The sequence below is a fragment of the Typopeltis vanoorti genome, chromosome 8 (genome assembly GCF_054136105.1).
Source record: "Typopeltis vanoorti isolate ZY-2024b chromosome 8, IOZ_Tvanoo_1.0, whole genome shotgun sequence".
In the NCBI taxonomy this organism is placed as follows: domain Eukaryota; kingdom Metazoa; phylum Arthropoda; class Arachnida; order Uropygi; family Thelyphonidae; genus Typopeltis; species Typopeltis vanoorti.
In genome coordinates, this window is record NC_143556.1 from 138,360,775 (window position 1) to 138,371,446 (window position 10,672).

The following is a 10,672-nucleotide window of genomic DNA, read 5'->3' on the forward strand; positions in this document are numbered from 1 at the left end:
ACCTGTGGAACAAGTAAACCATTTCAGCTACTTATGCACAATTTTTACTGAAGATGGTAAACTAAATATAGAAATAGACAACAGAATCAGCAAAGCTGGTATTGTGGGAAGTCAATTGAATAAATTCATATGGAATAAGAAAGAAATTAGTCGGAACACTAAATTAGCTGTATACAAGACTGTGTTCAAACCAATTTTAACTTATGGATCTGAGAGCTGGGTCAGAAGTAAAACACTTGACCAAAGACTAGAGACCGCAGATATGAGAGTCCTGAGAAAGATTAGAGGCGTGAACAGATGGCATCAATGGCAATATCATATTAAAAATGAGGATATTAGAAAAGAACTTGACATTGTCAGCATCCAGGAATGCGTTAGCAGAGCTAATCTCAGATGGTATGGTCACTTAAATAGAATGGGAGAGGAAAGATTAGCAAAACAAGTGTTCTCTGCCAGGTTGGCAGGAAAACGACCCAGAGGAAGACCAAGATATAGGTGGATTGATACGGTACAAAGTGCCTTAGATGATAGAAATATAAGATCTGATAATGTTGGAGTCTTGACAAGTAACAGACTGATTTGGAGGAAAATTGTAGATAGGAAGTTAGTAATGATGTAATTTTTTCATGTAGTACTGTCATATCCTGTACACCCCTTGAGGGTACATGGCAGGAATTTGATGATGATGATGATGATTGTTATAGTGCATCCAGAATGAGTGGGTATGTTGAAGACACTGGGTTCTAAGTGTTCAATATAGAAACTTGCTAAAATGGAATTGGCAATGGCAGTATCATCTATTTCTAAATGTATCACTTGAAATAAACCAGGATGAAAAGTGAATTACAAGAATTTAAAAATGTCAAATGTAAAAATGGGAATGGCTCTTTTCTTGGCAGGTATAAAAAAGGAGGAAAATGTGATGTAGCTAACTACTTGGAAAGGTTTACTATACCATGGAAAGTATCATAAATAATAATACCACTAACAAAAAAGAAAAAAAGGCAATATAAAAATTTAATAATAAAATAAAAATAAATATAACAATAATAGTGATTGTCAAATGGCTCACTATAATTTTGTTTATAAAAATCTGTATAATCACACCATCCTCCCCAGTGATACAGTATACTTAAAACCAAAATCTTAGGTTAGTGCTGCTTTGATCTTTGACTTAGTTATGGTATCTCCAAAAACTGCCAAAGGGCTCTGGCATTTTGGAACAAGAATTTTATCGTTATGCTGCATGCAAAAGAAAGAATGAATGTGGAAGAATAACATTAGTGATTGCAAATAATAAGTACAGCATATTAAGGTGTCCTCCCTCAATGAGTCTTTGACTCATTGAGGGAGGACACCTACTCTACAGCTCTGTCTGTCTCTCTCCACCACTCAATCCACCAATGCCATCTACTGCCCACCACCAGTATTTTAACAGACAATCACAAACATCCATGCCCACGGCCTTTTGGCTGGAGAATGGATACGCTCATCACTCAGCCAACCAGGCTGGCATTTTAGTTTATGAAACATTTGCAATTAAAGTATAACTTCTGTTTCTCAAATGAACAATAATTATTAAAAAAATTCATCTGAAGAGGATAACATGAAAGAGCACTTCATCTATAGTTTACATACAAAAAGAATGAGTTATGTGATAAGCAAATAAAATACTACACTACACTACACTGGCTCGACAAGATAGAATTCTTCTGTTATCACATCTCCAATAGTACAGATAGCTGAAAATTGGGAGACAAATACAGTTTAGCCATGGTAGCTCCTTCAATGATTGGTTCCACGTTGTTACATTGGTTACACGTGCATCTTCTTCTTTGAGTGCCATCTCCTATCGGAGGTCGGCGACCACCTTGGCAAATTTTGAGCGATTCTCAGCTATTCTGAGCAGTCTCTCAGAGTTCATACCAGTCCACTGTCTGATATCTGCCAGCCAAGATTTTCTTCGTCTTCCTTGTCCTCTTCTTCCATTTATCTTCCCTTTTATAATCAACTGAAGTATCTTAGATTTTTCATTATGAAGTAGGTGACCAAGATATGCAGTTTTCCTTCTTTTTATGGTATCTAAAAGTTCATGTGATTTCCCCATTTGTTTCAGTACTTCCTGATTGGACGTTTTTGCTGTCCATTGGATTTTTAACATTCGTCTGTATAACCACATCTCAAAGGCTTCAAGTCTTTTTATTGATACGTGTGTAGAGGCTTAAGTGCTGTGAGGACATCATGTTGGAGGCTTAATGGATATTTTTACAACACTTAAAAAGAATTAAAATAGACTTTAATGCTTCCTATATTTCGTCCTAGTCACTAGGACATCTACGGGGATTACAAAAAAATTAATGTAACATATGCACAAATAACAAACAATACTAAGTCCAACCACGTGGGTGACACTAAAGTCCTATCTAGGTAGAGCGCCCTCTAAGGGCAGTAGTAGGTGGCCTGGAATGTAAGGTGGGAACTCTGGTGATGAGTGTTTCCCAAATCTTCGGAAGCTTAATGCACCCATATTTATTGAGATTTGGTTGGTTTTTGAGAGCTGCTGCTGCTTCTAAGAAAAGTCTCTCTTTCTTGAATTTGCTGTGGTGGAGCATGGTGGTTTTCTTCCATGATACTCTGTGGGTGGTGTCCAAAACATGGTCAGCCAAGCCTGAATGGCCATAGTTGTGTTTGAAGATGTAAGACTTGTGTTCCTCTAGACGGATGGATGCTGATCTGCCTGTCTGTCCAAAGTACGCCAGCTTACAGGAACAGGGTACTTTGTAAACTCCAGGCAGAGAGAGAGGAGGGAGCTGATCTTTCGTAGAACGGATAAGGGTAGCCAGTTTGCGGTGGGGCTTGTATGCTGTGTGTAGATTGTATTGTTTTAGTATCTTGGCTATTTATTCAGATGTGCCACGGATGTAGGGTATGGTGATGGCATTTTTAAATTCTTGTTGACGAGAAGGAAGGGGAATGGGGGAGGAGTTGATTATTTTTTTGATACTGTGATCGCTGTAGCCATTGGAGAGGAAAGTGCTGTGTATGTGGTTAAGCTCATTAGTGAGGGCGGTTCCACTGGAACAAAGATTGTGGGCTCTCTTGGTAAGAGTTTTAATAATGCCATATTGTTGAGAGGGGTGGTGGTGGGAGAGTTTGTGAATGTATCTGCCTGTGTGTGTGGGTTTTCTGTATACGGTGAAGGTAAGCGTATCATTAGGCAGGCGTGTGACTAAGGTGTCTAGGAAGGGTAAACAATTGTTCTTTTCCTTTTCCATAGTGAACTGGATTCTTGGATGTAGACTATTGAGATGACTGAGGAAGGAGTCTAACATGTCTGGGCCATGAGGCCAAATAGAGAACACATCATCTACATATCTTAGCCAGATAGAAGGTTTGAGTGGGGCTGAGTCTATGGCTCGTTTTTCGAAATCTTCCATATAGAAATTGGCAAGGGGGGGTGAGAGGGGGGAACCCATGGCAGTTCCTTCTATCTGCTTGTAGATTTTGTTGTTCCAAGAGAAATATCCAGAGTTAATGGCAAAGGAAAAGAGATCTAAGATGTCAGAGGGAAAAACCTTTTCTAAGAGAGATAAAGTGTCAGTTAAGGGAATATTGGTAAACAAGGAGGAAATATCAAAGCTTACCAATATGTCTGTCTTCTTCAAGGTTAAATTTTCTGTGAGGGCTTTAAAGTGGGTCGAGTTTTTTATGTAGGAAGGGGACCTTCCGGTGAGGGGGATCAGAGAGTTGGCCAGCTGTTTAGATAGTTTATAGCAAGGTGCATTGGTAGCATCTACTATAGGCCTGAGTGAAGAGTTGGGTTCCTTTGAAAAACTGCCTTTGAAAAACTGCCCTTAGAGGGCGCTCTACCTAGATAGGACTTTAGTGTCACCCACGTGGTTGGGCTTAGTATTGTTTGTTATTTGTGCATATGTTACATTAATTTTTTTGTAATCCCCGTAGATGTCCTAGTGACTAGGACGAAATATAGGAAGCATTAAAGTCTATTTTAATTCTTTTTAAGTGTTGTAAAAATATCCATTAAGCCTCCAACATGATGTCTTTTTATTGATGTTGTCTTCAAGGTCCAAGTTTCTGCACCGTACAGCAGTACAGACCATACATAGCATTTAACCATGCGTACTCTAAGCTCTAAGTTTAAACTGCGGTTACACAGTGTTGATTTCATCAAGAGAAAATTTTTTTTTGCCATTTCAATTCTAACTTTTATTTCCATTTCTGGATTGCAATCTTCATTTAACCAGCACCCAAGATATTAAACTTTGCCACTCTTTCTATTTGTTTCCTATTTAAAGAAAGTGCTAAATTAAGAATTGGTTTCTTACTTATGACCATGAATTTAGTTTTGGTGATATTTATTTTTAATCCCATTTTTTCACTCTCTGCATTTATTAGCTCCAAAAGATTTTGAAGATCCTGAATATTGTCAGCCAGAAGAGCTGTATCATCGGCATATCGGATGTTACTGATGATTTCACCATTTACACTAATCCCTTCCTTTCTTCCTTCCAAGACTTTTTGAAATGTGGCTTCTGAGTAGATGTTAAAAAGAAGAGGTGACAGCACACATCCTTGCCTTACTCCTCGTTTGATGTTAATGGAGTCTGTAATAATGTCATCAACTTGAACAGATGCCTTTTGGTTCCAGTATAAGTTTTCAATGATCCTGATGTCTTTACCATCTAATCCAATTCTTTTTAATAGTACAATCATTTTAGCATGTTGGACTTTGTCAAATGCTTTCTCGAAGTTGATGAAGCAAATGAATATTACCTTGTTTTGGTCAATACATTTTTGAAATAAGATTTGAGAACAGAAAAGGGCCTCTCTTGTTCCCAAGCCGTTTCTAAAGCCGAATTGGGTATCACTGATGGTGTCTTCACATTTTCTGTATATTCTTTTTTGAATTATTTTCAGAAACATTTTGAGAACGTGACTCATTAGGCTGATCATTCTATAGTCATTACAAGTTTTCGCATTTACTTTTTTAGGTAGCATGATGAAGGTCGACTGTAACCAGTCTTGAAGGATTATGCCTGTATCGTAGATCTTATTAAATAGCTTTACTAATATGTTAATGTTGTCACCTTCTAATAACTTTACTATTTCTGCCGGTATTCTATCTGGTCCTAGGGCTTTACCATTTTTAGCTGAGTTCAATGCACATTCTACCTCTAATTTTAGAATGCATGGACCTTCCATATGTTCATAAGTATTTTCTGGGTTCTGTCTGTCATCAGTAAAGAGTTCTTCTATATATTTCACCCATTCTTGTATTTTGTCATCCTTTTTGGATATAATTTCTCCCTTTTTGTTTCGAAGGATACAGAATTGTTTTTTCTTATATATACCTGAGGTCTCTTTCATCTTTTTGTGTAGATTAAAATTGTCATGTTTTTCCTGTAGAATTTCTATTTCTTTACATTTTTCATTTATCCAGATTTCTTCTGCTTTTTTGATCTTGTGTTTAATAATTTTCTGAACCTCTGTATATTTTGTTGGATTATGATTTTTATATGAATCGCGTTGATTCATGAGAGAAAGAATTTCATCAGTCATCCAATCTTTCTTTTTCACTGCTCTATTAGGACATAAGGTATTGGTACATTTCTCTATGAAGACAGATTTCAATTTGTCCCACGATTCATCAACCCTCATGATGTCATCATTCTTGATAAGTGCTAGCTCTTGATTCAGATCTTGACTCAATTTGCTTCTTATCTCTGTGTTTTTTAATTTTCCCAAATCAAACCTTTTTTGTTGATGTTTCTTAAGCATAGCTTTCAGTCTAAGTTGTAACTCTGCCACCAGTAGGTTATGATCAGAAGCAATATCTACACTAGGATAGGTTTTTGTACTCTTTATAGAACTTCGAAATCGTTGATTAATTAGTAAGTAATCAATTTGGTTTCCGACTATATTCCCATTATTATCCTGTGGTGATCGCCAAGTATACAATCTTCGAGGTGGTAGCTTAAACCATGTGTTTGTGATTATTAGCTCCTCTTCCTGGCAGAATTGAAAAAGACGGTCACCTCTCTCATTTTTTGTGCCCAGTCCATGTTCGCCAACTACATCTCCACTTCTACCCTTCCCAACTTTAGCATTGAAATCACCCATGACTCTGTTAATATCATGGTTTTTTGTATTTTTCATTAGTTCTTTTAATTGATCATAAAATTCTTCAATCTCGGTATCACTCTTGTCAGCAGTAGGGGCATAGACTTGTATAAGATTAACATCTAGTGGTTGTCCTTTCAGTTTTAATAACATCATCCTATCTGAGTAAGGGATGAAGCTCAACAGTGACTTATTGATCTCTTTGTTTATTATTATTCCAACTCTGTTTTGATGGTTGTTTTCACAACTTCCAGAGTGATACATTGTCATGTCATTGACTTGAGTTTTGCCTGATCCTGGCCACCACCTAACTTCACTCATTCCTAAAATTCCAATTTCAAGTCTTTTCGTTTCTTGGATAGCGTGGATACATGGTGGATTCTTGGATACACGTGCATACCCAATCAAATTTCTAGTTGTTAAAATTTCACTGGTTAGGAGGATAAATGCCTCTGGGACCACTTATGAAAGGTGATATTCTCTCTCTCTTTAAAGGTTTGGTACAACTTAAATTTTGTTATCTGAACCAATATTTGGTCCCATGGTATCAGTAACTGAATAAGAAAAAAATTCAGCATTGTATGGGAAACTTTGAAAAGGTGCTTAAATGATGCAGTATCTGAATGTATCCATAGTGTTCAAAGAATAAATAGGTTGGGAGTGAAATGGATATGCAACCTTATTAAGCAAGAGATCTACAAGAAGATGATGATGTGGAAAGAATATCTTGAGAATAAGAGCGAGAGGAGTTATGAAATATATAAGTGCAGGCCAAAATAATAATGAGTATTATGTAGAAAACTAAATCAGAGATAAAAACTAAATTGGATACGCAGACTAAAAGCAGTCCAAAAGAATTTTATCGTTATGCTGCATGCAAAAGAAAGAATGAATGTGGAAGAATAACGTTACTGAATGCAAATGGTACTCTAGTGTAAAAAGTTAATGAGATTGTTCAATTAATGAGTGCTCGCTTCACTAAGATATATCAACCAGATGTAACATGGTGCAGTGCTACTGCTACACTGGATGAAGAGTTAGAAATGCATGAAAACGAGGTTGAAGAGCTGCTCCATAAGCTGGATAAGAATTTGTCAATAGAAACAGATGGAATATCAGCACATTTGCTAAAGGAATATTCAACCAAATTGGCTAGGCCTTTCACATGTTTGTATCACTTGAGTCTCAGCTCAGGAATGATACCACAAGAATGGAAGGAATGTATGATGGTTTCGTTGTACAAGGATGGTGCAAAGACTGATCTATAACTATCGACCTATCAGTATCTCTGGTGTGGTAATGAAGATTTTAGAGAAGTTGGTAAGAACTCGCATACAAAAATGGGTAGACAAACAAGCTATACCCTGCAAGGAGAAGCATGGGTTTACAAAAGGAAGGTCATGTTTTAGCAATCTGCTCATATTTTATAACAATGCTATAGTCGCGTTCCAAAGGGAATGAATACAGTATGATATTGGATTTTGCTAAAGCATTTGATAAAATATCACATGAAAGGCTGTTGCATAAACTGGAGAATATGGATTGGAATAAAAACTTTGACTTGGATCAGTGGATGATTGACAGGCAGATATCAAAAAGTGGTATACAGTAGGTGTGAATCTTCCAGATTTAAGGTGACCAGTGGTGTATATCAGGGTTCAGTCTTCGGGCCATTGTTGTTCAGTCTATTCATTAATGACATTAGGAAGGGTCTACCAGATGTGTAATTGTTTGCCAATGATGCAAAAATAGGCAGGGCAATCAGTGATGCTACTGATATTCAGCAATTACAGCAGTTGTGAAAACTGCTGTCAGTTTAAATGGTAAGTGTAAAGTCATGCACTTTGGCATGAAGAGATTTTCAGTGGCATATTATATTAGCAAGATTATTCTACATGAAACTGATGAGGCTAGGGATCTTGGCATAACAGTGGAAAGGAATCTGAAGTTCAAAGGTAGAAAAAGTTGCAAATACAACTCAGAAGATAATTGCAATGTTGAAGCAAACCTTGACATGTAAGGATAAGGAAGCCATTTTGTCTCTTTATAAGGCCTTGATAAGACCACATCTGGACTACTGTGTGCAGATTTTGTCTTCCTGGTTCCAAGGGGATAAAGAAGTTGTGGAAAAGGTGCAAAGAAGAGTTACAAAGATTATATCTGGATTATGGGATTAGATTATGAGGACACATTGCAAGAATGTGGATTATACACTCTGGTTAACAGGATAAAGGGGAGTGACATGATAGAGGTCTATAAACTTTTGAATTGGTGTTATAGGATATTATGTTGGAGGCTTAATGGATTTTTTAAAAAATCCATTAAGCCTCCAACATGATGTCCTCACAGCACTTACGCATGGGTTATAGGATATTGTTGGATGAAATATTTTATTATATGGAAGGTGAGAAGAGAACATGGGGCCATCCACAGAAGTTAAGTTTGTTTGCAATCAAGAAAGTGGTAGGAGCTAGGTTTTTTCCCCAAAGAGCAGGGGGTGAGGGAATAGTTTGCCTTTTAGGGGTAGTGAGTGCATCTAGTGTAAATGAATTTAAGAGGAGGTATGACAGCTGGTTTGGATGATTTATAGCTTCTCTCTCTCTCATGTAAGACCTCCAGGAAGGCCTTGACTTCCTAGGGATCTCAGATAATAGTATCATCTCTGACAGTAAAATACCTAGCACTGCATCACAAAGTAAAGTAGACTGCAAATGGCAATTAACTTTACTTCTAAGGCTGGCTTAAAAAAACAGTCTTTTTAATATAAATGGGAATGATACAAAGCTTTTGGTTTTTCCCCACTCAAAATGTGTGGAAAGACAACTGACAAATGACCTTAAAACGGTGTCATACAGCTAATAGAAACCAACAACACTGATATCATGAGTTAATACACCAAAAATCCACCTGCCTCTATATAACCGTTTAGAAAACTTTTGATTAATCTGTCCTGTGAATAATCATTTAATCAATCTTGAAATCAGTACTTATCATCTGCGACAAGTGCAGTGCATATGATTAATAATAAAGTGATCAGTTCAATGGCAATGGGAAATCTTAATCTGTAGCATTGTTCATTATCAAGCAATGACACAAAAGACTGACATTTGCTGAATATAAAATATAAATGAACAAAATATTTATAACCCCTTTTAATCCCAAAATAAGTTAGCGGTACACTTTCAGACCTCAATATCTTCATATCTGTAAATCATGAATAAGCTCTATTACCAAATTTCTGGAAAATGCGTTGCATTTCAACAAATGAAGTATCCTAGGAAATATTGAGGCACTATTTCGAAACGCAACTTTAAAAAAATAAACAAATTTCTGATAATTAATAAAGGATAAAACAAAATGACATTACTGGAGGGTTGCACGTGCTTTTACTGAATTCTATGGTAATACGACATCCATGGACAACTTAATGGTAAACAGAAAAGTGAAAACTTTTCTCACATTCTTAAACGATTTACTAAGTATCTCTATTATCTTATAACTAATAATTTTCATATATCTATCTCAAGAAACTGTGATTTCAGGATCTTTCCACAACACCCTCTAGCATGCTTGAGGACAGAAATACCGTACGTGTTATCAAGAGGAGCAACAGATACTGCTAATTTGTCTCCTTCCTGAAAATAGCCTGCTGTAGTCAGAAACAGAGTGAACACCATCGTGACAAAATTAATAATTTTAAGATTTTTATATAATTACTATATATGATTCGACTACGAGTTTCAACTTTTCTAAGGAACGTTTAAAGCTTATAATCAATTTTCAAAACAACTAACAAGAATTGGGAAGCATTATTTTGAGGAAGATGGAAGCACATATTAATATCATGGGCCTCGTTATAATAAAACCGAAATAGTTTCCTAATAGCATATATAAAAACATACAGCTACTGTTTACTTTTCACCAGTTACCACTTCGCTTGTATATCTAAACGATTCGATTCTGATTAGGTCTGATCTCCTCTATTCTATCTTTAACGAGAATTTTTAATACTTCCCTAATTAATCATTAACACATCTCCAAACAAACAAACAAACAGAAAAGCAACAGGATAATATTGGTTGTGGAAAAAATAAATAACTAAAAATTATAAAAATATAACAAATAAGAGAGAGCCTGTGTAGCTCAGTAGAAGTGGCGTTTGCATTCTACAGCGCTCGACCACACGAAGAAAGGATTTGGTGGTTCAAATCTAGTCATCGACTAGATGAAATTTTTCTAAGCCTTTTTCTCGACCGATTTCCGAGTTAGTCGATCTCTGGCACGGGCTAGCGGGTTTTTTCTCTCGGAAACTCCGGTTTTTCGTCCTGTAAACGCAAGAAAATCGATTGTTGAACCCACACCATTTTCAGACATTAAAAAAATATATAGTGTTAGGATTAGGGACCACGAGATGGCGGCACTAGCTTGCCGCCTTCTTCACTGCGTACCACTGCCCACTCAGTCTCCAAACGTTAGATAGGGTAAACGGCCTCGCTTACTCCCTATATGGGAACAAATAGGTTAGCTGATT

General features: G+C 36.6%; 1 protein-coding gene across 3 annotated transcripts in view; it reads right to left on the minus strand.

Annotated features, from left to right (window-relative positions):
- The window catches only part of LOC150104378 (citramalyl-CoA lyase, mitochondrial-like), a 284,487-nt gene extending 274,340 nt beyond the window's left edge, over positions 1–10,147 (minus strand). For 2 of the 3 annotated variants that reach the window (XM_090396963.1, XM_090396961.1), the window contains exon 1: positions 9,509–9,726. The gene's annotated coding sequence lies outside the window, so the exon portion shown is untranslated. Of the gene's footprint in view, positions 1–9,508; positions 9,727–10,043 lie in introns of those variants that run through there. The other variant, XM_090396962.1, reaches the window with a different exon arrangement.
- Positions 10,148–10,672: the final 525 nt, after the last annotated feature.